Below are 25,200 nucleotides of genomic sequence, written 5' to 3'. Positions count from 1 at the left end.
ACTGATGCTTTTGAAGTTTCTTATTGACAGAGCCCTAGGTTTCAAGCTCATTTTTGGCAGAAAGGACACAAAGAGAAAAGCATGAGGACAAAAAGCCCCACTCCTGATTTGACTGACATTCCCTGCGAAAAATGCTAACCAGCCAGCTGAGTAACTGGAGTCCTTGGTACAGTTCCTGAATGGGTTTGGAAAGGAGCAGACTGACCCTTGTAAATGAGTTTAACTTGCTTTTTTTCACATGGGTGGAAACTGTCAGTTTTCTGTCATCTATGCTGCCTTGAGTAGCTCTTCATCTTCTGTGTTGGGCAGCTCCATTGTTTTTTTGCTCCTGATTTCATACAACTTCAGGAAAGACTTCTCCCTTTCCTTAGAAACGCACCACAGTGATGGAACCAAACCCAGGTCCTTCTTCCCGGCTTTACCTTTAGCTCATTGCCAAGGTCCTTGTCTTCTCTCTTTTAAAAAACTCTTTAATTTTTTTTTTTGAGAAATGGAAAGGCCAAGCCTGCTTTCCAACTGCTTTTGTCTATTGCCCAGGGCATAACTACTCTCAGGGTTCTTGGGAAAGGTTATCTGGTTGAAAAGGGCAATAACATATTCGGATTGTTGGGAAACCGCATGGGAACACCTCTATGAAGGCAAGGCATCTTCTGAAGCAGACCATCACTCCAGGGGCAGGAGTGGATATTAGGTAGGGTCCTTTGTACCCTCAGCTCTCTGTCCTTCTCTTGTTCCAGCCCAGCATGTAGCAGTGCGACTGACAGCTTCCTCTCCCCCAGGCTCAGACCTGACCCTGGAGAAGGTGCCAGAAGCCCAAGCCTGGAAACATTAGCTTCTGGTGCCAGAATCAAAGGTCAAAGCACATAGCTTTCTTGCTGTCCAGCTCCCAGTTTTCCTAAGGTCCCCACTTGGAAGGCACAAAGTACACCAGTGGCATTGCAAAGAGCAAAGGCATATTTCCTCATTCTTTCTCATCCCCTCTCCCACCCTTTAAAAAATACTATTATCTGATTATGAACAAAGAAACTTCTCTTTAATGCATCCTACAAATCTCAAAAGTAAAGAGATCACACAATATTAGACAAGAAAAAAAATTGATGTTTTCAAGCACAAGGGCTAATAATTACAGTAATTTTCTATTCCTTGGATCTCTGATTGCCAATATCTTCAGATGGTTTCAAATATCATTTTATAGCTTTAGAGCTTCACTGATGCTTTTGAACATTCTAGTAAGTATTGACAATTTATCTTTGAATGGATGAGTGTTATAGTTTTATTTAAATGGGAGAAAACAAGAGTCATTTTACACTGGCTTTATAGAAAGAGATGAATATTCTAGGCAAACAGTTATGGGGAAATGTGAACAGGAGAGATGATTGTACCCACTGAGGAATAAAGTGCAAATAGCACCATTCCCTCAGAAGGATTCCCACATAAAGGTACAAAAGCAATTATACAATGCAGGTATTTATCTTCTTTATAAACTTAGCAGAAAATAAGAGAAGGCATCGCTGTTTAGGAAAGTAATAGAGAAAATAAAAGCAAACTCCAAATGCTATATGTGGCCTTTAGTCTCTTCAAGAACTTCGCTGTGACCTCCTGTAGAGATTGAGGGCAAGTGTAGGTTGACAATTCTCAAGCGGACTCCTTTGGTTGACCTTATCCCATTCACCAGCCAATCAAGCTCCCCAATGCTTTCCCCTCAAGTTTCTCTGGTTGGTTGATCTGGTTAATAAACTCTCACTTTCTATATTTTCACTAGTAGAAGTGCAACTCTAAAGCTGTAGAAATGCACTGCAATTATTTTGTGATGAGTTGCTCCTTGACCTTGGCAGTGACCTTTCCAGATAGTATTTTTAAGTGACAGTGACAATTTTGAAGCTTATGCCATTTTCTTTGCTATTGTAAATTATTCTGGGGATCAAGATTGCTAACATTCCTGTGTATTAGTCTCGACTTTTTTTTTTTGCTACCTCTTCCATTTGTATTTAAAGTCCTTGAATCCAAAAAAACCTTCCTCTCATCCTACTAATGCATAGAGTGTTTTTGTTTTAACCCCTGAGTTGTATTTTCATGGCAGAATGATTTTTCACTTTTAAATTCGAGTAATTTTCCACTTCAGACCTGCGTAGCAATCATGTTTTGACTTTTCTCGTTTTTCTCCCCTTCCCCTCCTGTGACAATTCTCTTTCTTCTGTTTAGGTGCATTTGCATGATACCGGCATCCTTATTATTAAGAGTTCATCTGCTCCTGCTGCTTATTCTCCACCTGAAGTTCTAATCCTCTGTTTGTGACAACATAATAATTTCCACAGCAACCAATCGTGAAGTTGCAAAGCAAGGATTAGACTTCAGGTGGGGAATAAGCAACAAGGGGCTGATGAACTCAGAAGAAATAAAAAGAATGCCATTTATATGCAAATCTGCTGAAAGGTGGCGAAGGGGACTGGGGAGGCACTGGGCAAAAAGGAATGAATAATAAAGAGCATTATTTTAAATAGACTTTAAAAGCCTTTTTTTTTTTCTTCTGGAAATTCAGTGGGCCTTTTTCTGCAGCTGCTAGTTGATTGGATCTGTTTATTTCCTTTTTTTAAATTCATTCATTTGTTCATTCACTTTTGGTTTCAGAGACCAGATTTGCCACACTATGCTGTTAAAAGAGGGATTTTTTTTTTTTTTTTGGTGTTAATATCCTAGTGAACATACTTTCTGAGGATAAATGAAAAGAGGACCTGCTTAGTGAATGCTCCTATTTTAAAAGCAATTTTCAAGAATAATTTTCTAACCTTTACCTTAAACATGGGGACAGAACATAATAGTTACCACCTCAGCCTTCCTGTTGCAATTCAGGGTAGCAAGACACAGACAGAACCAAGAGACTTCATAAGCAGAAATTGTGAGAGAAATGACAATAAATTGACAAGATTCTAGGAATTTCATAAGTAAAACAAGGGAGGAGAATATCTGGTTATGTTAACACCTCTTCATTCAATTCTAGTCATCTTTTGTTTTTGTTTTTTAAATAATGAGCAAGACTAATTCAGAGTCTTTATTTCCAAGTATGTTTGAATTCAAAGCTTATACCTCATCACTGATTTCTTAAGTTTTGTAGAATGTTGGAGTAACAAGGGAACATGTGAATAATTTAGCCTAGAAGTTGTATCAAAGAAAAATTGCCCTGGAGAGGGTTAAGCAGGCAAGGAAGACTTTATTCAAGTCTATTGCAGTAGGGGAGGGAAACTGACCTTAACTCTGCCGAAACAAAAGGCAAGAAGGGTTTTAAGAGGTGAAGGGAACTAGTGGAAAAGTACTTGAGGACAATAGGGGGTTGGTTGATCAAAAAGATTAGGCTACCTGAACTTGCTAGTTGGTGCTTAGTGACAACAAATTTAGAGTCTTATCCCGCCACAGAGACTGGGAGATAGGGAAGCTATCTCCTTCAGTGATTACGTTTCAAAGGGATAAACTCCCAGGTCCTTGAGAAAGATATTTCCAGGTTGCAAAACTGTCAAGAGACTTTGAGAATATTTTAAAGGAGCAGAGAAAGAACTTGCAATTCCAAGTTTTCTAAGGTAAATGCTCTAAGGAAAGGGAGGTCGAGGCCTAGAATCAGGAAGAAGCCTTTCTAAAGTTCAGGGAAGCTGAAAGGAACTTTAAGCCTGCCTCGTCAGTTGCTGGATATGCTGTAGGAGCTCTGGGTCCTTACAAGGATGTGGGTGCTGGGTGTTAATGTGCGTCCATGTGAAGAGACCACAAAACAGGCTTTGTGTAAGCAATAAAGCTTTTCAATCACCTGGGTGCAGGCGGACTGAGTCCAAAAAAGGAGACAGCAAAGGGAGATAGGGGTAGGGCAGTTGTATAGGATTTGGGTAGGTAATAGAAAATTACAGTTAAAGGGGGTTATTCTCTTTCGGGCAGGGGCAGGGGTCACAAGGTGCTCTGTTGGGGAGCTCCTGAGACTCATTGTCCAGGAGAAAGAATGTCACAGGGTCAATTGATCAATTAGGGTGGGGCAGGAACAAATCACAATGGTGGAATGTCATCAGTTAAGGCAGGAACTGGCTCTTTTCACTTCTTCTGTGGTTCTTCAGTTCCTTCAGGCCATCTGGATGTATATGTGCAGTTCACAGGGGATATGATGGCTTAGCTTGGGCTCAGAGGCCTGACATTGGGGGCCAGGAAGCATAGTGCTAGCCAGCAAGCTTCTTCCAGCAGAACAGATTTCCAATTGTAACTGTTTTGTATACACGATTTCCTGTAAGCTTTCTTTTAAAAGGAGTTTTCCTTCCAGAAAAAAAAAAAAAAAAAAAATTAGAAACTGCCAGTTAGCTCCTTTTTTTTTTTTTTTTTTTTTTTTTTGCAAGCAAATGAACTGAAGCTCAGAGCAGATAATGTGAAGACAATGTTGAACTTTACTTGAGCCCTGTGATCATGGAAAACTGAAGGTTAAGAAATCTTAGACTTTTGTGTTCAAGAACCTACTTCATGCAAGAAACCACCACTCCCCATGTGATTTAGATAAGACTCAAGATGCCTTCCATGTTTACCTATGACAAGGCTAGACACAAGCCCTCTAGATTCCTTATTTACTTTATACATGATTGGCTGAACTGTTTTGTTCTTCTGATCCACTAGAGCAAAAATTTGCTAATCAATTTTTGGCAAATCTTCTCTCTTCCCCCCAGGTTCCTGAGCTTTCCCCAAGTGGGCATGGGCAGCCCCTCCTGCAGGGCCTGTATCAGGAGGAGGCTGACTCTGGGGTAAAACATTCTACTGTCAGCTTGATCCACTTTTCATCTGGTGTATTCCATTTCCTCTCACTCGTTCTTTATAGCTTTGCTTCCTTCTCCTTATAAAAGAAAAGCTCTTTTCTGCCTAACCTTTGAGACACATGCAGATCACATGGTTGAGGCGTCCTCCTCATTGCAATAGTTTCCCTCCCACTATTGCAATAGTCCCTTCCCTCTCTCAGTCATCCTGTAAGATAAAATCTCTCCTTACATAAATTTAGATTTGCTTTTTTTTTTTTTTAATTTGACAATGACATGTACACATTCAAACTGACTTGCTAAAAGATTTGAATTCGTGGCCTCAAATCCAGTTTGGGGTTTCTTCACTCCCACAGTTTTATCTCTCTAAACTGAATGCGGTGTGGTTGTTACAAAAGAAAAGTCAAGCTTGACAAAACAGAAAATAGGAAATGTGGTACTAAAGATGTCTTAGGTTAGGTCCCCTCAGAAGCCGACTCTGAGACAAAGATTGATGTGCAAGTCATTTGTTTGGGAGGTATTCATGGGAGCACCAGGAAGGAAGTGGGGGAGTGTGACAGGGGAGCTATGGGAAGGAAGCCAATCTAGGCTGCATTGGTGAGCAAGTTCCACAGAAGAAACTAGGGATTCACGCTCCTGGAGATTGCTGGGGAACAGCGTGAACATGCCTCTGATTTGGTCCACACAAAGGAAAGGAAGCTGATATTTATTTAACAATTCCTGTTGTTCAGGAATCCACTTAGTGCAAGAAACCACACTCCCATAGGGCTTAGATAGACTCAAGATACCTCCTTTGTTTACCTATGACAAGGCTAGACACAACCCTTTGGGTGCCTTACCTACTTCATAAATGATTGGCTGAACTGTTTGTCTCTGTGATCAGTTGGATCATATTCATAATGGTTGAGAAGTGCTGTAAGGAATCTAACATCTTATGACTTCCCTGCCTGTGGGCCTAACACAGTTCTCTTTTATTATTAACATATTATTTAACTTTAATACATGTTGTTTTGAATTGCGGTAAAATACACATAACATTTACCATCTTGACTTTTTTTTTTTTTTTTTTTTTTTTGAGATGATGTCTCGCTCTTGCCCAGGCTGGAGTGCAGTGGCGTGATCTCAGCTCACTGCAAGCTCCACCTCCCGGGTTCATGCCATTCTCCTGCCTCAGCCTCCTGAGTAGCTGGGACTACAGGTGCCCGCCACCACACCTGGCTAATTTTTTTTTGTATTTTTAGTAAAGATGGGGTTTTACGGTGTTAGCAAGGATGGTCTCGATCTCCTCACCTTGTGATCTGCCTGCCTCAGCATCTTGACCATTTTTATGTGTACAGTTAATAGTGTCAAGTACATTCATGCTACTGTGTAACCAATCTCCAGTACTTTTTCATCTTGTAAAATTTAACCTCCATACCCATTATTAAACAACAACTGCCCACTTCTGCCTATTCCCAGCTCATGGCAACAACCATTCTGCTTCCTTTCTCTATGAATTTGACTACTCTGGATACTTCTTATAAGTGGAATTATATTCTATTAGTCTTTTTGTGACTGGCTTACCCTACAGGGCAGTGGTCTCTTCTCTGGCCCAGGGTGGGTCCAGAAAAGCTGAACAAGAGCTCAGGTCTGGACTCAAGAATGCCCCCCACCCCTACCCCTCAGTGCCTGCTTGGTGCTCCACCCACTGTGGCCAAGATGGTACCTAAGGTACAAGATAGAATCTCTTTCACTTTTCTCCCTGCTTTCCTACAACAGAAGGAGACTTTCACTGTAGCCACCACAGCTGTGAATGTACTGGGTAACACCTGAAGCTAGCATGTCTCAGAGTCCAAGGTCCACAGCATATTCCCTCGGTATCACTGTTGGGTTATTCATGTCCCAGGGACTCTTACGTCAGCAGGTGATGAATCCTGCCAGGCATCCACTGTGATAGGGCATCCTATCAGAGTTCAATGCAATGTACACCAGTCACTGTGCTCTCCCTCTCCCAAGCACACAGATTTCTCAGTGCTATGTAGCTGCTGCCAGTGAGTAGGGGAGGGGTTGCATAAGCATACCCTTAGCTACCCTGACTGGTGTCTTAGTGGGTCGTGTCTCTACCCCTCAACAGTCCACTGGCTCTGTGCCCAACTCAGCACTAGGACTTCCCTAAGAATTGCAGTCCTTGTGGCCTAGACAAAAGAGTCTCTCTGGCTAGAATTGGTCCAAATGATCCCCCTGTGGGTGAACGTCGGCCGAGTATAGCAAGGTTCTGCTTTCCATTGTGACAAGGAAGCATCCTACCCTCCTCGATATCTCTTCAAGTGACAGGAACTTAAAACCATGTACTGTGATTGCTTACTTTGTTTTTGGTTCTTGGGATGGTAATTTTGGAGTTAGTTGTTAAAATGTGGTGTCCTTGTGGTGGGACACGGGAGGGACAAACAGGAGTATGGGCTTCTATTTAGCCATCTGGCTCCACACCCCCTTTGTAAGATTTTAACACATGTATTGAGACTTGTGTTATGGCCTAGTATGTGTTTTTTCCTAGAGAATGTCCCATGCCCACTTACAAAAATTGTGTGTTGGATGGAATGTGTCACAGGCATCCCTTAGGTCTAAGTGGTCCATAGTGCTGTTCGGGAGTTCTCTTTCCTTATGGATGCATGCAGATATAAATAGAGCATTGACAGTATATGCCAGGGCAGGCAACATGGTGAAGTCAGAATATGGAGACAGTTTCATAATATCCTTTGTGTTTTGGAGACAGTAGTAGAAAATTTTTTATAAAACAGCCACTCAGAGTCATTATTTTCCTTACCTCTGCCTCTGTCTAACTGTTAGACTTCCATATATCAAGATATTAAAAAACCCTGAGTGTAACAAACATCATAAAACCAGAAAATCAGCATTATGTATTATTTCTATTTATATCTCTTAAACACTCAAAGCATTTTTTTCTATATTTTTTAGGCTTAGAGGTATTTGTGACTTCATATGACAGTGCTGTTCTGGTATCATTTTCTATAGAGAGAATGAAAGGTACTTGAGATTTTTTTTGTAGAATAATTGATTTTTAAAAAACATTTTACTTTTGATAGCATGAAAAAGTTTTAGTTTCACAATGGTATTGACATATAAATTTTTAGAATTGATATTACATTTAGGAAAATATCCATTATGTTTTTTTCAGATATAAGCAGAAAGATTTCAAGGCATTTCAGGCTCTCTTCTTCAAGGACCAATTTTAAATAAGTTGAAATGATGAGACTCCAGGACATTCTGATTGCAGGGCATGTGACGAGTTCTTTTGTGGGTGCCGCACATCAGGTCATGATGCCAGCAGAGTCTACACAGGTAGCTGTGTTCTTGGAAGTTTTTCCTATTATCTTGAAGCAACTAGCAATCATCTAACCATAAACAAAAGTGGCTGCAAATATGAAAATATTGCATATATTCCAAAATAAATCCATAACTCAATAATCTCATAGTAGATTCCAAAAATTCCTGTGGCTATTAACAATTTACTCAACATGATGAAATGTGTGACAGAGATGAAATTAGTGTGGGAAGAGGCATTGGTATAAACTGATGACTTTGGCAGATTAACAAATGACCATGTAAATTCATCATTTGGGCTTTCCCTCGGGGGCTTTTGTAGGTAAACATGTAGGTGAGGGGCTTCAGAGCTTAAGCTCCATGAGCTACCTATAAATCTCCTCCTACATTATCTTGACTAATCCAATCCATAAATTTTGATCTAGAATGTCTCAAATTTATTTTCTAAATAAACTTACAACCTATCACCTACTGCCCCAGATCCCAGCTGTTTATAAAACCTTGGCTTTGCTTCTCTATTCTGGCACTTCTCTTAAATTTGGATATGTGCACCTGACCTGGAGGTAGGAAAACACAATTGCTGTCCCTAAACTAGTTAACTGTGTGAAATTTGACAAGTTACCAACAGTTTCTAAGTTGGTGATCTGGTTTGGCTGTGTCCACACCCAAATCTCATCTCAAATTGTAGCTCCTATAATTCCCACTTGTTGTGGGAGGGACCTGGTGAGAGATAATTGAATCATGGGGGGGGCAGTTTCCCCCATACTGTTCTCACAATAGTGGATAAGTCTCACGAGATTTGATGGTTTTATAAGGGGAAACCACTTTCCCTTGGCTTTCATTCTCTTGTCGGCCACCATATAAGACATGCCTTTTGTCTTCCACCATGATTGTGAGGCTTCCCCAGCCACACGGAATTTCGAGTCAATTAAACTTCTTTTTCTTTATGAATTGCCCAGTCTCAGGTTTGTCTTTATTGGCAGTGTGAAAGCAGACTAATACAGTAAATTAGTACTGGGTAGTGAGGCGCTGCTGTAAAGAAACCCAAAAATGTGAAAGCAACTTTGGAACTGGGTAACAGGCAGAAGTTGGAACAATTTGGAGGTCTCAGAAAAAGACAGAAAAATGTGAGAAAGCTTGGAACTTCCTAGAGACTTGTTGAATGGCTTTAACCAAAATATTGATAATGATATGGACAATGAAATCCTGGCTGAGGTGGTCTCAGATGGAGATGAGAAACTTGTTGGGAACTGGAGTAACGGTGACTCTTGCTATGTTTTAGCAAAGAGACTGGCGGCATTTTGCCCCTGCCCTAGAGATTTGTGAAACTTTGAACTTGAAGGAGATAATTTAAGGTATTTGGCAGAAGAAATTACTGAGCAGCAAAGTACTCAAGATGTGACATGGGTGCTGTTAAAAGCCTTCAGTTTTAAAAGGGAAACAGAGCATAAAAGTTCAGAAAATTCATAGCCTGACGATGTGATAGAAAAGAAAAACCCATTTTCTGAGAAGAAATTCAAGCTGGCTACAGAAATTTGCATAAGTAACAAGGAGCCAAATGTTAATTGCCAAGACAATGGGGAAAATGTCTCCAGGGCATGTCAGAGACCTTTGAAGTAGTTCCTCCCATCACAGGCCCAGAGGCCTAGGAGGAAAAAGTGGTTTTGTGGGCTGGGCCCAGGGCCTCCCTGCTCTGTACAGCCTAAAGACTTGGTGCCCTATGTCCCAGCTGCTCTAGCCATGGGTAAAAGGTGGCCAAGGTACAGCTTGGGCCATGACTTCAGAAGGTACAAGCCCCAGGCCTTGGCAGCTCCCACATGTTGTTGAGCCTATCGGTACACAGAAATCAAGAATTGAGGTTTGAGAACCTCTGTCTAGATTTCAGAGGATGTATGGAAATGCCTGGATGTCTAGGCAGAGGTTTGCTGCAGGCGGGTGGGGGGTGGGGGGTGGGCATCACAGAAAACCTCTGCTAGGGCAGTGTGGAAGGGAAATGTTGGGTGTTGGGTTACAACTCTCACACAGAGTCCCTACTGGGGCACTGCCTAGTGGAGCTGGGAGAAGAGGGCCACTGTCCTCCAGACCCCAGAATGGTAGATCCAGTGACAGCTTGTACTGTGTGCTTGGAAAAGCTTTAAGATTTAACTGCCCTACTGGACTTGCATGGGGCCTTTACCTCCTTTGTTTTGGCCAATTTCTCCTATTTGGAATGGGTGTATGTATCTAATGCCTGTAACCCCATTGTATCTAGGAAGTAACCAACTTGCTTTTGTTTTAGAGCTTCATAGACAGAAGGGACTTGCCTTGTCTCAAATGAGACTTTGGAATGTGGACTTTTGAGTTAATGCTGAAATGAGTTAAGACTTTGGGGGACTGTTGGGATGGCATGATAGGTTTTGAAATGTGAGGACATATTTCAAATGTGAGGATATTTGGGAGGGGCCAGTAGAGGAATGATATGGTTTGGCTGTGTCCCCACCCAAATCTCATCTTGAATTGTAGCTCCCATAATTCCCATGTGTTGTGGGAGAGACCTGGTGGAAGATAATTGAATGACGGGGGTGGTTTCCCCCATACAGTTCTTGTGGTAGTGTATAAGTCTCACAAGATCTGATGGATTTATAAGGGGAAACCCCTTTTGCTTGGTTCTCATTCTCTCTTGTCTGCCACCATGTAAGATGTGTCTTTTGTCTTCTGCCATGATTGTGAGGCCTCCCCAGCCACATGGAACTGTAAGTCCATTAAACCTCTTTTTCTTTATAAATTACGCAGTCTCAGGTATGTCTTTATCAGCAGCATGAAAACGGATTAATACAGGTGGGAACTTTTTCTTATGAATTTATTTATTCTCAAATTCTAACGTAGTAGCTGTCACACAGTAGGTACTCAGGACATTATATAATTAAATAATGAGCACTTTCTAATATTCTTGGTAATGGGGAATTCGGCACAAAGGGAGACAGTGTCCTTGTCCTCCTGAAGCTTACCTGACATCATGGGAGGCAGACAGTAGCTCAATATGTGATTTAACAAATATTAAAATAATTAGTAAATTTTAGATAATTACAGCTGTAAGTATTACAAAAGAAAACAGAGAAAAGTGGTGAAGAGTGAAGGATGGAGGCAGATAAAAAATCTGTCTTATTGAAACAAACTCAAGTCTAAAACTTTGGGGGGTCTTTTATAAAATGGAATGTTCAGCCTAAATGAACGCAGAGGTCCTTCCTTGCAATATTACTTCCTGATTCTGTGAAGTAGTGGGGGAAATAGAATTTGTGCTTCTGGAAGATTCTTAGTCATTTTCTTTTAACTAGGATAACTTACCTTATTTTTATGTGAAAAATAACAAGTATATATTTAAGGGGACAATGAGATGTTTTGATATATGTATACATTGTGGAGTAATTATATCAGCTACTTATCCATCACTTCATGCTCATCTTTTTTTGTCATGAAAACATTTAAAATCTACCTTTTTAGCAATTCTGAAATATATAATACATTAATATTAACTGTAGTCACCATGCTGTGTAACAGATCTCTGAAACTTATTCGTCTTGTCTAACTAAACTTTGTACCCTTTGATCAACATCTTCCTATTCCCTGCCTCCCCTTCTTCCAGCCTCTGATAATCACCATTCTACTTTCTACTTCTTTAAGTTGGACTTTTAGATTCCCTGCATATAAGTGAGACCATGAAGTATTTGTCTTTCTCTGCCAGGCTTATATCTCAGTAATTTTTAATCATTACCTTCAGCCAAAAGGCTGGTACATGGGCCTTGGAAGTATTCTTACTTTTCATGAGTCAAAAGGAAGGAAAGGTAGCAAATACATATCAGTGACTTAATTCTAATCAACTTCTGTCCTATATCTGCCCACTTCTCTTTAAAAAGCATATAGCAGAAAAAGTAAAGAGGAACAGGGCAAAATGTACTATTTCTGTTGACACTCCCAATAGTGGTAGCTTCCCCAAAGGTAAAAGAAAAAAAAAAAAAAGTCAGGACTTAGACTAAAATCAGCAGGCAGAACATATCAAGAATTCCTGAAATCAAATTTTAAAAATCTTACAGAAAAGTAGATAAAGGATATAATAAGGAATTGAAAAGAAATCCAGGGCTGGGCGCGGTGGCTCACGCCTGTAATCCCAGCACTTTGGGAGGCCGAGGCAGGCACATCACCTGAGGTCAGGAGTTTGAGACCAGCCTGACCAATATGGAGAAACCCTGTCTTTACTAAAAATACAAAATTAGCTGGGCGTGGTGGCACATGCCTGTAATCCCAGCTACTCAGGAGGCTGAGGCAAGAGAATCACTTGACCCGAGAGGCAGCAGTGGTGGTGAGCCGAGATTGGGCCATTGTTGGACTCCAGCTTGGGCAACAAGAGTGAAACTCCATCTAAAAAAAAAAAAAAAAAAAAAGGAAATCCAAATCAGTTAATTATAAAATGCCAAACATTGTTAGAAATCGGTGAAGTGATCATTACAAATACAATGAAGTACCAGATCATAAGTGTAAAAATGAAAAACTTAGAAGAAATCTGACAATCATACACGTGATTGAAGAAGACATCAAACACTGCTGGGAGCAGGGAGATTTACACAACTGCTTTAAATAATTCTCTAGTAGTTGGAACCTGTGGTAGTGCATAATTTATGATAACACCTTCTTTTCTAGGACTGTAACCCAGAGAAATTCTCACATACTATACACATGGAAATAGAATTTTGAATATGACAGAAATCTGAAGTTACTAAAATCTCCAGCAACAAGAGAATGGGAATACTAAATTTGTGTATTCATGCTACAAAATCTTATAGCATTTAATATGAGCTATGTGGAAAATTAAAAAAAAAAACATATCTAGGCCGGTCACGGTGGCTCACGCTTGTAATCCCAGCACTTTGGGAGGCCGAGGCGGGCAGATCACGAGGACAGGAGATCGAGACCACGGTGAAACCCCATCTCTACTAAAAATACAAAAAAATTAGCCGGGCGTGGTGGCGGGCGCCTGTAGTCCCAGCTACTCGGAGAGGCTGAGGCAGGAGAATGGCGTGAACCCGGGAGGCGGAGCTAGCAGTGAGCCGAGATTGCGCCACTGCACTCCAGCCTGGGCGACAGAGCCAGACTCTGTCTCAAAAAAAAAAAAATCTAATGCTAAGAAAAGAAAAATCCATCAAGTTGCGAGAGAATACCTATAAAATCAAACAATTTATACTAGGTTTTAAACCTTATATAAGGCTTAAATGTGTATGTTTAAGTTCATATACACACAAAACAGGAAAGCAAAAATACTAGCCAAATTTAGGAACCAGGCCACCTCTAGAAGGGTAAGGAAGTGGAGTGAAATCTGGTAACGTATGGGAACACTTTCTTTCCTAGGAATATAACCCAGAGAAATTCTCACGTACTACATACATGGAAACATGCGTAAAGAATTGTTAGTATAACAAATCTGAAGTTATTAAAATCTCCAGCAACAAGATAATGGGAATACTAAATTTCTATATTTTGTATTTACACATTACTTGGCTTCATCTATATCTGACATGCATTACTTCCTTACAAAAGAGGAAAAAAGTATAAAAAATGTTGATTTAATAAAGCTTGATTGTAAGCACTTGGGTGCTTATTTTGTCTATATTTTCTGTATGCTTGGAATACTTCATAATGAAAAATAGAATGCTGTAAGAAAAGAGTACATTTATCCTCATTGATTTGGTACTCACTGATGCCGTGAGAGCCTTCCAGAAGCCCTTCTGTGTTACATTTGTACAAAGTATGGTGTGAAGTACTAACTCAGGGCACGAATTTTCTGTAGTAGACAATAGAGCCATATACTTACCTCTACTTGAAATATATTATTGTTGTGGAGTTTCAGTTGTAAAGCAATTAAAAGTTTTTGTTTTCTTAATGCTCAAATTCTTCTGGGGCCACAAAACAGCTAACTCAATTGAAGGTAAAACATCTGCAGCCTTAAGATCAGATCCAAGGCCAAAGGAGGGTTTGGAGGCCACTCATGTAAGAAATCTAGGGACAAAAGTCAAGGAATTTTAGCCTGAATCAGCAACAATAACAGTGTTATTTTGAAAATAGAGAAGACTTGATCTTATTTTTAGGCAAAAATAACATCAATTCCAAGAAAAGCCCCATTTGTCAGAAGTATGTTTATTAATGCATTAACAAAAAAAATGCTTGGAAAATATTCTTGCCAATAAAAATTTAAATTAAAATATTTACAGAAAAATAAGTGAGAACATATTTTATTTTTGAAGGAGATAAAGTTCCGTAAGAAAGAAACAATTTGTTCACTCTACTTACTTTGCATGCTAATAAATACTGAATTACATAAGTAAATTCCAGTAAAAATAACATAAATCCAAACCTAACATTGTCATTGAAATCAATTTGAGTCAAATATCTGCTTGGACAGCTGGCATATAACAGAATAAACATTTACTTCGAAGTGTCACAAGCACGTTGGTTTTTATGTAGTTAACTCCTCAATGAGTGATTCAGAAATAAAGGTCCCTTGTGTGGGCCAGTGAGGAAATGGTATGGCACCATGGGGACTGCTGAGGGCACTCTGGGCAGCAATAAAGGCAATTGCAGATGACAGGATGCAGATAGAAAACCCATTCCATATTTTTATGGAAAATAAGTCCCTCAGAAAACAATACTATTTTTGCTTTTGTTATTTTAGCATCTTGTAGAAGATGTGTATGTATAACTGTGGTCAGTAATAACTACCTTAATTTCACAGTAATGATGGCCACATAATAATGTACACATGGCTGGAAAAGGAAAACATTTGGTATGACAAGGAGGCTTTTCTCTAAACAATGACAAATCACTGATGTGGTTTTTAAAAATCTTAATTGGGAAATTATTTGCCTAAATGGAACCATTGCTTTAGCACAATATATGCAACCATAGAAGAAATAAAAGACCAAAAGGAAAATGGTCTCCTAAACTCAGAGTATCAGGGAGGACGCAATCATTTGTTTTACACCCAGCATGTGTGAGGAAATGAGCCAGTTGCTTTATAGGCAGCATCACATTTACTCTTTATGACAACTATATAAGATGTGTGCTATTTTCCCCATTTAAAAGTTGAAAAAACTGGAGTGATATCTAATATGCTGCTTAACATCATGTAGTCTGCAAGTAATGGAGCTGTGGAACTGAGAGAGGAAGTCAGGACTAAACCTAAAGCCCATTGTATTAGTCAAGGTTCTCTAGAGGGGCAGAACTAAAGGGATACATATACAGACAGGAGGGGACTGGCAACTGAGTTAATAATCATACCTATGTGATGAAACCCTATATATATAGGTTTGATTTACATAATCACAAGGTCCCACAATAGGCTGTCCGCAAGATGAGGAGCAAAGAGAGCCAGTTCAAGTCCCAAAACTGAAGAACTTGGGAGTTCGATGTTTGAGGGCAGGAAGCATCCAGCATGGGAGAAAGATGTAGGCTGGGAGGCTAGGGAAGTCTAGTCTTTTCACAATTTTCCTGCCTGATTTAAATTCTAGCCACGCTGGTAGCTGATTAGATGGTGCCCACCCAGATTAAGGGTGGGTCTGCCTTTCCCAGCCCATTGACTTCAATGTTAATCTCCTTTGGCAACACTCTCACAGACACACCCAGGATCAATACTTTGCATCCTTCAATCCAATCAAGTTGACACTTAGTCCCTATTCTCACACCTGTGGTCCCTGTTTTCTTCTCTATCTTATTGCTTTTGGTTTTTACTTTGTATAATGTTCAGAATGTATGTACCTTTAAAAAAACCTTGGTCATAACTTTTAATTACAGATATGTGGTATTCTCATTGTCATTATTTTTTAAAAGTCTATTTTTTTAAAAAAACCACTCAGCATACTCTTAGCCAACAATGGCATTAACTACCTTTGTCATCTTACGTGTTTATAAATAATGATTCATATGTATTTCCTGGATAATGCTTGATAAGCATTGTTTTAAGCTCTTTACATGTATTCTGTATATTATTTGCAATAACCTTTCAGGTGAATGCTCTTATTTTCTCATTTTGCAGATAAGGAAATTGAGGCTCAGTGTTGGCAGGTAACATGTTCAAGATCTTGAAACTAGCAGGTGGCAGAGCTGGGGTTCATCTGTCTCCACGTGCTCAGAGTATGTATAGCTTGTTTAAATTGCTTGATTTTCACAGTTTTTGTAACTGACAAAGTGGAAAATATTTTTATGTTTAAAAAAAACCTGTTGACCATTTATCATTCCCCCTTAATAACTTGCTTGTTATATCTGCATCCTTTTTTTTTCTGTGTAAAAAATGGCCCCAAATCTCAGCAGCTTGAAACCACAGGCTTTTCTTATTGTTTATGAATTTGTGGGTTGACTGGGGTTGAGTGTGTCTAGGCTGGACCTGGTTGGGTGCTTTGTTTTGGACCATGGCCATGGAACACTCCTGCTTCCCTCTGCAGGACGGTGGGTTGGTTGGCACTGGGTCCAGTAAATCTGTCTCATGTATCTCATCCTCCTTAGCCTGGGGAACTGGATAGGTGTGAAATAGGAAGTATTTTTTACATTTGTCTTTGCCCCCAGATCCTGGCACAGAACTTCTAAAGCCCTTGTAATTTCCTGGGCTATAGAGATGGAAGGAGAATCTTTTCTTCTAATATTTGGTCTTTGATCCCAATTCCTGACACAGAACCACTAAATCCCTTGGTATTTCCTGGGTGATGTGAGTGTCTTATATTCTAATGAGGTGACTCTTGGTGGGCTACTGGAGGGGAGCTGGTTGCCAGAAAGACCAAGCCAAGACTGGAGGCTTACTACTTTCAGCCCCAGCCCCCACTCTCTAGACACAGGAGAGGACTGGCAACTGAGTTAATCAATCATATCTATGTGATGAAACTCCATAAAAATCTCAAAGGTACAAGGTTCAGAGCACATCCATGTGGCAAATACATCCATATGCTGGGAGGGTGATGCACCCCAATTCCATGGAGACAGAAGCTACTGCACTCAGGACCCTTCCAGACCTCACTTTAACATATGTCTTTATCTGAATGTTTATCCATGTCTTAGAACATTTATGTTACTGTAAAGGAATACATGAGCTAGATAATGTATAAAGAAAAGAGGTTTATTTGGCTTACAGTTCTGTAGGCTGTACAAAAAGCACAGCCCCAATATTTGCTTCTGATGAGGGCCTCAAGAAGCTTCCACTCATGGTGAAAGGTGAAGCAGAGCCAGCGTGTGCAGAGGTCACATGACAGAAGAGAGAGAAAGCAAAAGAGAGGTGAGGGTGGTGCCAAAGTCTTATTAACAACCAGCTTTTGGGGAAACTTACAGAGCAAGAACTCACTCACTGCCTCCCTACCCCACCAAGGGAGGGCATTAATCTATTCATGAGGGATCTGGCCCCCCACCATCATTCACACACCCTATTGGGCACCATTTCTTTTCTTTTTTTTTTATCAATAGAACTTTAGATAATTCTTTTTTAATTTTATTATTATTATACTTTAAGTTTTAGGGTACATGTGCACAACATGCAGGTTTGTTACATACATATACATGTGCCATGTTGGTGTGCTGCACCCAGCAACTCGTCATTTAGCATTAGGTATATCTCCTAATGCTATCCCTCCCCTCCCCACTCCCCACAACAGGCCCCGGTGTGTGATGTTCCCCTTCCTGTGTCCATGTGTTCTCATTGTTCAATTCCCACCTATGAGTGAGAACATGCGGTGTTTGGTTTTTTGTCCTCACGACAGTTTGCTGAGAATGATGGTTTCCAGGTTCATCCATGTCCCTACAAAGGGCATGAATCATTTTTTATGGCTGCATAGTATTCCATGGTGTATAAGTGCCACATTTTCTTAATCCAGTCTATCATCGTTGGACATTTGGGTTGGTTCCAAGTCTTTGCTATTGTGAAGGTGCCGCAATAAACATACGTGTACATGTGTCTTCATAGTAGCATTATTTATAATCCTTTGGGTATATACCCAGTAATGGGATTGCTGGGTCAAATGGTATTTCTAGTTCTAGATCCCTGAGGAATCAGCCCACTGACTTCCACAATGGTTGAACTAGTTTACAGTCCCACCAACAGTGTAAAAGTGTTCCTATTTCTCCACATCCTCTCCAGCACCTGTTGTTTCCTGACTTTTGAATGACTGCCATTCTAACTGGTGTGAGATGGTATCTCATTGTGGTTTTGATTTGCATTTCTCTGATGGCCAGTGATGAGCATTTTTTCATGTTTTTGGCTGCAAAAATGTCTTCTTTTAGAAGTGTCTGTTCATATCCTTTGCCCACTTCTTGATGGGGTTGTTTGTTTTTTTCTTGTAAATTTGTTTGAGTTCATTGTAGATTCTGGATATTAGCCCTTTGTCAGAAGAGTAGATTGCAAAAATTTTCTCCCATTCTGTAGGTTGCCTGTTCACTCTGATAGTAGTTTCTTTTGCTGTGCAGAAGTTCTTTAGTTTAATTAGATGCCATTTGTCAATTCTGGCTTTTGTTGCCATTGCTTTTGGTGTTTTAAACATGAAGTCCTTGCCCATGCCTATGTCCTGAATGGTATTGCCTAGGTTTACTTCTAGGGTTTTCATGGTTTTAGGTCTAACATGTAAGTCTTTAATCCATCTGGAATTAATTTTTGTATAAGGTGTAAGGAAGGGATCCAGTTTCAGCTTTCTACATATGGCTAGCCAGTTTTCCCAGCACCATTTATTAAATAGGGAATCCTTTCCCCATTGCTTATTTATGTCAGGTTTGTCAAAGATCAGATAGTTGTAGATATGTGGCATTATTTCTGAGGGCTCTGTTCTTTTCCATTGGTCTATATCTCTGTTTTGGTAACAGTACTATGCTATTTTGGTTACTGTAGCCTTGTAGTATAGCTTGAAATCAGGTAGCATGATGCCTCCAGCTTTGTTCTTCTGGCTTAGGATTGACTTGGTGATGCGGGCTCTTTTTGGTTCCATATGAACTTTAAAGTAGTTTTTTCCAATTCTGTGAAGAAAGTCATTGGTAGCTTGATGGGGATGGCATTGAATCTATAAATTACCTTGGTCAGTATGGCCATTTTCACAATATCGATTCTTCCTACCTATTGGGCACCATTTCTAACATTAGGAATTTTTTTTCTTTAAGTTTATTTTTACAGAGAGCATCTTGCTTTGTCTCTCAGGCTGGAGTGCAGTGGTGGGATCATAGCTCACTGTAACCTCAAATTGCTGGGCTCAAGCAATCCTCCCACTTCAGCCTCCAGAGTGGCTAGGACTACAGAGGCACACCCCCATGCCCAGCTAATTTATTTGTTTTTATTCTTCTTCTTAGAGACAGAGTCTCACACCGTCACCCAGGCTAGAGTGCACTGGTGTGAACACAGCTCATTGCAGCCCTAGACTCAAGTGATCTTCCTGCCTCAGCCTCCCGATTAGCTGGAACTACAGATGCATGCTACCATACCTTTTATAGTGCTTTGTAGAAACAGGGTTTTGCACGTTTCCCAAGCTGGTCTCAAACTCCTGGCCTCAAGTGATCCGTTCTCCTTTGCCTCCCAAAGCACTGGGATTAGAGGGATGAGCCATTGCGCCTGGCCGGGAATCAGATTTTAACATGAGATATGGATGTGTCAAATATTCGAACCATAGCAAATTGTATCCTTTATCGTGTCCTTTACTAAGATAAAAACTGGTAAAAAAACAAATGAGTTCTGTGAGCTGCTCTAACAAATTAACTGAACCCAAGAATGGGGTCACGGAAACCTCTGATTTGTTATACAAGTGAGGCAGAGTTGTGGGTAAGCTGGGAATCTACTTCTTGTGATTTGTAGTTGAAATTGTGGCAGAGGGGCAGTCATATGAGATTGAGCCTTTAACCTGTGGGGTGTCTGCACAAACTCAGATTAGTGTTGGAATTGAATCAAACTGGGACACCCAGTTGGTATCTCAAAATTATTTGATGTGGAGAAAAATCCCCACACATATGGCCACAGAAGTATTCTGCAGTGAATGTTGAACATATAGGAGGGGAAACTTTTTTCTCTCTATACACCAAGGAATGGCCTACTCATGGCGGTAACAGAAGCAAAATAGAACAAAAGAAACCAAACAAGGCCACTGCCATCTACGCCCCAACAACACATTGTCACTTCTGCCTTTTTTTATTGGCCAAAGCAAGCCACAGAAACAGTCTGTAGTGTTCCCCACCTGAGTCTCAGTGCTCGTGTGGGAGACTGCTCCTGTTCTGTCTTCAGTCCTGGATGACCAGACCATTTTCTACCTTCTATTCTTTTATTCCTTCTTATTTCAGTTCAGTTCAATACTGATCAACATAATTGCATTGAGCCTCTACTATGCACCCCAGCCCACCCTGCAGGGAGCACTGGGAATACAACACGAAAACAAACTCAGAAGCTTCCCTCTAATATGCCTTGACGGGTCATGGTAATATAATACAGCTGCTGTTGTAATCAGAGAGCATGTGGGGTGCAATGGGAATATCCAGATGGGCGCTCAGCACGGGTTGGGCACAGAGCAGCCTTTGGGAAGCGACTTTGTAGAGACTTGAAGGAGTTTGAGTTAGCAAGGTGAAAATAAAAAGTGAAAAGATTTTCTAGGCACAAGAAACTGTGAGTAAAGAAGATGGCTATGGAACAATGTGCAGCATGGCAGGAATGAAAGATAATTCATGATCACTAAAACATGAATCAGAAAATAAATTGGTTGCAATGTTCTGTTTCCTCTCTCTTGATGGCCATGAAGGAAAAAAACACAAAAATCCACAAAACCACCCAACCTGAAATGGTTCCATGGGTAATAGAGAGAAAAATATAATATGTAACAATAAAAATAATAAAACAATCTTACCCCTTCTCCTCTCTCTGAGGAGTATCCTGACATTCCCCACTTGAAATTCCCCCTTTCTCCTGGTTCTACCCTCATTATGTAGAGGGCAGTAACCAAGGTGGTGAGAACTGTTAGAGAGTGAAACCAAGATCCAGGAAGCTTGGAGAAGAAACAAATGGGAAAGCAGCTGGTGTAGATGAGGGCTTTGGAGAGTTTCAGAGGTAGGATGTGGCTGTGAGACAATTGGAGTTCTGGGGAATAACCGCCCTCCATGTGGCAAGGGCAGTGATGGGGCTGGGATTTTCAATGAGGTTTCACAGTATATTATTCATGCCTCCCCTGTCTAACCACTCATTAGAATGTTTTTGTAAGATTACAAAAAAAAAAAAAAAAAAAAAATTAGGGTTTTCTTCTAGACTGCTTTTCTTGGTAATATAACTCTTTCTTATATTTCCATATATATATTTTTGTATATATTTAAAATGATTAGGAGTGGTTGTATGAAAATCTAGTTTCCACATTTCCCCCAAGTAATACTGGTATTCTTTACTACGATGGGAATGTCCATTCAAGAGTCAAGTTCTTTTTCAGAACTAGGTTAAAAAAATGTTTCCAATAATTTTAGCAAATATTTCTGATTTATCTTCAAAGTTGATTAAAAGAAATGTATCTAAGTCATCAAAATGCTTTGTACATCAGAACCTAAAAGAGAAGGAAAGACATTCCCCTCCCTATAGATATAAATACCAATCCACATATTTGAGCTCAATTCTGCTTCAATGAACTGAAAATTGCATATACTATGTTGAATTGCATTCAAAGCATTGAATCATGTTCTCAACATCAATACATCTTCAAAGAAATTGACATGGGAAAAAATCAGACTTTTGAAAGTCATTGAATTTCAATCAGCACTTCATTACACAAATTTCAAATGTGGGAGCAATTATGTCTAAGTTTTCTTGGAATTGAGTTTTATCAGAGAAGTACAAATGATTATATATAGGCTTCAACTATCTCATGGCCTTTAAGGAAACTTAATCCCCGTCTGAAGTATTCATATTTAGTTCTGACTGCTATTCTTCCTGTGGACTTTCTGAAGGAACTATTCCTCCCTCTTCACAGACACAAATCCTTTCACTACTTGTCTGTTTTTCTTCTTAATATTTTAAAGGGAATTTGTGAATTATCAGTTGCATATATTTCAAAGTTAATTTCAATAACATTTCTGTGAAATCTAATAACTACCTTTTTTCCATTTGCTCTTCATATTTGTATAGATTCTGAGAGGAATTGCTGAAAAGGATGGGGAATCTGAGCTACATATGCGTAGCATTGATTTCAGTGAGAAAACTACATATTTTTGACTATACGAAAAAAATCTGTTCTTGAATTTTGATGATAGTTGCATGGTTTTTAAATTACCCCTGGCAGAAAAATTATGTCAAAGGTGAACCGAAACAAAAGGGTGAGTGGCATATACTTAAATGTCACCTGGGAGTGAAGACCACCCAAGGATTGTCTAGATAGCCCAAACATTTATGGCTTTGTGGGGCATGTGCTAATTTTATATCTAACCCAGGAATCTCACCACTCCATAAATACTCAAGCTTCTAAAACACACTTTGAACCAGTCATAACATCTTACTGCTCTCCATCAATTATGAGTTAAATAAACTTTTTTACATGTGATTACTTTGTGTGAGAGACATGATTTTTTTTCCTGAAAATTATACTTAAACTTTCCAACTCCCCAAGACAGTCAGAATCCTTGATAAAGATAAGACAAAGATAATGATCCAAATAAAATTTTCTGCAAAAAAGAAGATTTAAAATTGAGTGGAAATTTTAGATTAGTCCATGAACAGGTAGAATATTAATATGTAAGCAAGAGAATTTGGTCTGATCCGAGCACTGTCAGTAACAAATTTTTTAAGTTTTAAGAAGTAATTTAATTATTCCAGAATTTCTCATTTCTTTAAAAAGGAAGCTATTTAATACATGGAGTTCTGCATTTCAAGGAATGAAATTGCCTTGCTCAAATACAGGCATATATATGTAAATATAAAGCATAGTGGAAGCGGAACTTGATGGGCAATAAGTAAAATGCTAAAAATAAAGGAACAAAAATGTGTTTCTCAAAGTGAGTTCTAATTTGTTGGATGCCGTCTTTAAATGCTTAAGATACAAAAACAAACTCAAAGGGAAAACAGAAGTAAATTGTGATGGTTATCTTCCATTTTTAAAGATTTTAACTTTCAAATAACATGAAAACTTTTCCCCGATAATAGTTTATCTTTTTAACAGAAGTTTGATATTTCAGCAATAAGTCTGTGAAAGAAGCTTTTCCATTTGACCGAAAATTAATTTTATTTCCTATGTATCTTTAGCAATAAGAGGATACCTCATGATTTGTGGACATTATGTCATGTGTTTTGTGACATTTGATAAGAACGTGACACTAGGCTTGCTGAACATTAAAGGTAGTTTCCATCCAGATGCATAGCCCACGGGGTGAATTCCTGATGCACAGGGCTAGTGTATGAGATCAACTCAGCAATGTGTAATTAGTGTGTTTCAATAAAGAGCATGTCTCCTTGTGAAGCATGGGGAATTGAAAGCACCCATGATTTAAATTTTTATTTATTTCTGCCTTTATTATTTTATTACTGTTAGTCTTTTAAAAATATAAATCACAAGTGATTTATATATAAAACCACTCTACTTTTAAATTTTTGTTTACTTCTGCTTTTATTATTTGATTACCATTAGTCTTTTAAAAATATAAAAGTAGAGTGATCATTTACATATTCTTAGATTTACTAGTATTACTACATACTTGCATCAAGCAAGTTATGTTTCAAGAGAAATGTTCAGGCCGGGTGTGGTGGCTCACGCCTGTAATCCCAGCATTTTGGGAGGCTGAGGTGGGTGGGTCACGAGGTCAGGAGATCGAGACCATACTGGCTAACATGGTGAAACTCCATCTCTACTAAAAATACAAAAAAATTAGCCTCTACTAAAAATACAAAAAATTAGCTGGGTGTGGTGGTGGGCGCCTGTAGTCCCAGCTACTCGGGAGGCTGAGGCAGGAGAATGGCATGAACCTGGGAGGCGGAGCTTGCAGTGAGCCGAGATCGTGCCATTGCACTTCAGCCTGGGAGACAGAGCAAGACTCTGTCTCCAAAAAAAAAAAAAAAAAAAAAAAAAAAAAAAAAAAAAAGAATAAAAATGTTCATTCTATTCTTGAGTATCTGAAAATACCTCTGTGCTCTGTGTTACATTCATGCATGAAAAATCATCTGGCTGGGATAGGATTTTTTTACGTCTAAATTGAATGTGTGGTGTGATGGCCTGCTGGCATTATATGTTACAAAGAGTATTAAGCAACAAATGTTTTGAAAACTGCTGTGGCAGTGCTATTGATCTAGATGTAAGAGACTTAGAGCATAGGTAACTTTGAATGCCTGTTTTTTCAAATAAGTTTTTCAGCCAGGCGTGGTGGCTCATGCCTGCAATCCCAGCGCTTTGGGAGGCCGAGGCGGGTGAATCACTTGAGGTCAGGAGTTCGAGACCAGCCTGGTCAACATGGTGAAACCCCGTCTCTACTAAAAATACCAAAAAATTAGTTGGGCATAGTGGCAGGCACCTGTAATCCCAGCTACTCAGGAGGCTGAGACAGGAGAATCACTTGAACCCCGGAGGCAGAGATTGCTTTGAGCCGAGATGCACCACTGCACTCCAGCCTGGGCAACAAGAGCGAAACTCCATCTCAGAAATAAAATAAGTTTTTCAATTGTTGAATGAAACAATTGTGCTAAATGATCCCTACAGAACATTTCAATTTCCAAATTTTATATTTTATGACCATATTTTATGTAGCTCCAGAATGCATTGCAAATCATAGGTATTAAGTAGATGTTTAGTAAATAATGAACAGACATTGAGGAGAAGTTCTTCTTTGGGAAGACCTGTGTTTTGCTCTGCCCACTTGATTGTTGCGTAGAATTATTTTCTTTTGGGGCAGAGAGAGATTACATTGTATTTTCTCTTTCTTTTAAAATTTTATTTCATTGTGGTAAGAACATTTAACATAAGATCTACTCTCCAAGAAGTTCATGATACACTATTGTTGGCAATAGGTACAATGATCTACAGCAGATCTCTAGAGCTTATTTATCTTGCTTAACTAAAACTTTGTGCCCATTAATTAATAAGTCCTCATTTCCCCCTCCTCTAGCCTTTGGCAACTACCATTCCAC

The sequence above is a fragment of the Symphalangus syndactylus genome, chromosome 1 (assembly GCF_028878055.3).
Source record: "Symphalangus syndactylus isolate Jambi chromosome 1, NHGRI_mSymSyn1-v2.1_pri, whole genome shotgun sequence".
Classification (NCBI taxonomy): domain Eukaryota; kingdom Metazoa; phylum Chordata; class Mammalia; order Primates; family Hylobatidae; genus Symphalangus; species Symphalangus syndactylus.
This window is presented reverse-complemented; position numbering follows the sequence as displayed.